Source organism: Benincasa hispida, chromosome 4 (genome assembly GCF_027475165.1).
Source record: "Benincasa hispida cultivar pf3 chromosome 4, pf3_genome.v1.1, whole genome shotgun sequence".
NCBI classification, from domain to species: Eukaryota; Viridiplantae; Streptophyta; class Magnoliopsida; order Cucurbitales; family Cucurbitaceae; genus Benincasa; species Benincasa hispida.
Genome location: NC_143481.1, coordinates 67,811,551 through 67,815,421, shown reverse-complemented (window position 1 = coordinate 67,815,421; position 3,871 = coordinate 67,811,551).

Genomic DNA, 3,871 nt, shown 5'->3' with positions numbered 1-3,871 from the left:
GTTGTTGGTTTATTGTTGATTTTTTTAAAAAATTAATCTCATGTATTTCTTTTTATAAATTTGAAAAGATATTAACATATACGTTTTGGTCACAACTAAAAATTAGTGAAGTGGGTTATTATAGCTTGCTCTTTGTTTGGGACACCAAATATAATAGTGGTGTATGTAACTATTTATAGTATGCAATTAAGTATAGTAAATACTATTCAATAGTCTCTTTTCTATTGTATTTACTAGTTTTCACTTATCCTTACTTTTCTTCTTTACTACCGTGTTTAATATTTTCTACCCAAATAAAACAGTTTACATCCCAACACAAACTATTATAATTTAGACTAAAATAGTCTACACCAAAAACACCAACTATTGTAATCCATTCATTATTATAACCCACAAACTATTATAATCAATTCAACACCCTAAAACATCCTATAGCGTCTTTTTTTATATGAAAATAATAATAATAATAAGGATTATTATTATTATTATCAAACCAATTTTGACAAAATTAACTTTAAAAGGCTGAGTTTAAGATTTATTAATAAAAATATAAGAATTAAGGTTTGTGAATTAAAAATATAAAGACTAAAATGGAATAGAATCAAAAATATACGAATGAAGATCAGATAAATAATCAATGGACATGCAATTATGTATATAGTCACATGTAGCTTATAATATGTACCATAATGACATGTCATAATTATCAATGTTCAAGTTGACAAATTTAATTTGAGGAAAAAGAGGAAAAAAAGAAAAAAGAGGCTACGCCCACCATATACATAAATTGTTATATTAAAATTTAATCACTTCATTATGTGGACTCTCGTCAAGTCCCTATCCTCAATCCCAATATTGTCAACTATGTGTGTGTATATATTTTATATATATTCTATCTTATCTTCATAATTTTTTCATTTAGTGAAAAACATGATAAAGAAAAGTATATTTTTTTGGTACAATGAGAGATTAAATCTCTACTTTCTTCCTAAGTAATTGTCAATCACTAATATGACAGTTTTATTATATTTTGATTCTACATTATTTTCTTCTAATTTGTTTGGAAATTCCAATTGGAGAAAAAAACGGTACGACTTATAATATTTTTTTTTTTGTTGACATAAAAAATAAAAAATAGTAGGACTTAAATTATTGATAATTAAAAATATATATAGGAAAAATACACTTTTTTTTTTGTTGACATAAAAGATTTATACTTGAAAAATAAATATAAGCCATCAAAAAATATAAGCCGCATCAACTTTTTAGTAAAAGGTTAACGAAATTCTAACGATAGAAATCAAAATAAATATTTTTTTAAAAAAAAAATCAGAAATTAGAGATCAAGATAGAACAAGACTCAAAGTTAATGAAACAAAATAAAATTTAAACCTATTATTTTCAAAAAGCTGAAATAGGTGCTTTGTTTGAGAACGGTTCCCTTGAACCTCAACAAAAGAAAATAACAGATTTAATAAATTATTGTTTTTATCCACATTGCCAAAGTGATGAATTATTTTGATAGCATGCATAAATGATCACAAATTAGGTACACTGCTATTATAAAGCAATGCAACCAATCGTTTGACTAGGAAATGTGGGGGGAAATGTAAAGTAAAATAAAAGGCATGAAACACATGCATATCATAAAATGTATTAGTCATCAACTAATCTCATGATACGATATATGATAGGTGGTTAGATATTTATGTTTAATTTCAATTCATAACGTTGGTTTAAAGAATTTTCAAATAAAGATTTTTTTTTTTTCACTAGGTAAAGATTTAAATTTCTGACCTTAAGAAAAAAAAAATTAAATTCTAATCGTTGAGCAACAACCCTCATATTTATTATTTTGTGCTGGCATTATAGATCGGAATATAATGAATAATAAATAATAAATAAAAGTATTTTTCCAATATTAAATCGATCCACATGCATGCAATGCAAATGTGTAATTTAGAAATAAATAATATTGGATGATGTTATTATTAATATTATCCGAGAAAGGGAGTCTAAAATTATGAAATGCACACGCATACTAATAGAGAAATAATGTTACATAAAGTATTCGACTTCATTTTGTGGAATCTTGATAAGTCTCTAACCCCATATGGAATATGTGCTCATTATCTGATAATATGGTCAACAAAATGTGTAGTGATCTTATCTTTAAAATAAACAAATAAATAATATATGACAATAAATTAAAAAAATACTTGGTGCATTCCAAGTTATACCTATTTTTGTACATTAAATTAAATTGTCTAATCATAATATGTCACATGACAAATTTTTCTTACATCTTTTTGTTTGAAATACATACTTTTTTGTGTGTGTCTGTAAGTGGGACGCACAAAGATGTGTGCATATGAAAATTACTCAGATATTACTCGATAAATTATTAAGTATAGTTTACATCATAGTACAATAGTCAGTTCTATTCTTTTCCTTCGTTTCTTTTTCTTCCATCTAGTATAAATATTTTAATTAGTTTGTTTTCCTTCTATTCCATTTGTTGTCTAAATCATGCATTATTTTGATTGTACATGCTAGTAGGTTTTGACAAAATATTTCAATAAACTATGTGACATTTAAGTCAACTTTATTATCTACTAAAAGTGGGTTATATTTTAAATACACACGTTCCACCACAAATTTATATGGTGTCATTATTCAACTTTAAATGATCATGATCTAGTAATTATTTGTTCGACATAAGATATCTATGTACAAATAGACATGTTTATTTATGAAAAACTTAATTGTTGTTACTTATCAATAATTCATTTTATGTGATGTACAACACCACAATTTAATCTCCAATAATTTAATCAATTAAAAAATTATTAGGTATAGTTGATCATCATAGTGTAGTAGTTAGTTCTATTCTGTCCATTCCTTTCTTTTTCTTCTATCTAGCACATATATTTTAATTACTTGAGTTCCTTCTATTCTCTTTGTTGTCTAAATCATGCATTATTTTGATTGTACATGTTGGTCCTAAATTTTGATGCATTAGGTTTTGACAAAAAAATTCAATCAATTATGTAGCAAGTAAGTCAAGTTTATTATCTATGAAGGATGGATTATATTTTAGATACACACATTCCACCACAAAATTATGTTTATTTATGAGCAACTCAATCGTGGCAGCTTACTAATAATTCATTTTATGTAGATGTACAATACCATAATTTAATCTCCAATAATTTAATCAATTAAAAAATTAGCATTATCGTTTAAGACCATGTTTTTTTGGTTGAGTTTATTTCCTTAAATAACATGAATGAAATGTTGGAGTAACATGCTTGTTGTCTATCTAACTATGCTATATCACCATAATAATCCCACCAAAGTTTATCCAGTGAATACTGAAAATAAGAAAAGAGTTGATTACCACATGATAACTATGTTACCTATAATGTTACAACGTTTTATACAAGAAATAAACAAGAGACAAATGAACACAAGAGATTGGTAATCCAATTCAGTAAAACACCTACGTCTGGAGGGGCAATGTACTCAGGAAAGATAACTTCACTAATATCAATGATAAACAATTACAACGTATTACTTATCTATAATGATAACACAATTACAATGACTCCCAAACAACTTTATCATTCAATCGTACACCTAGACTCCCCTTAGGTTTAAGACTCCCTCTCACGAAAACTTAGATAATCCCTAAGTAGCAGTATCAGTGAAAAATGTTTTAGGCTCCTCCCTAAGACCAAGACTCCCTCTTTTCAAGACTCGAGCTCCTCTAAAGTCGTGAGACTCATTCTCTCTTGAATTGTCTTTCCTTCTAAGAACAAAATCCATTTCACTCGAATGGCTTAGGCTCCTTCTAAGCTCTGAGAACCCC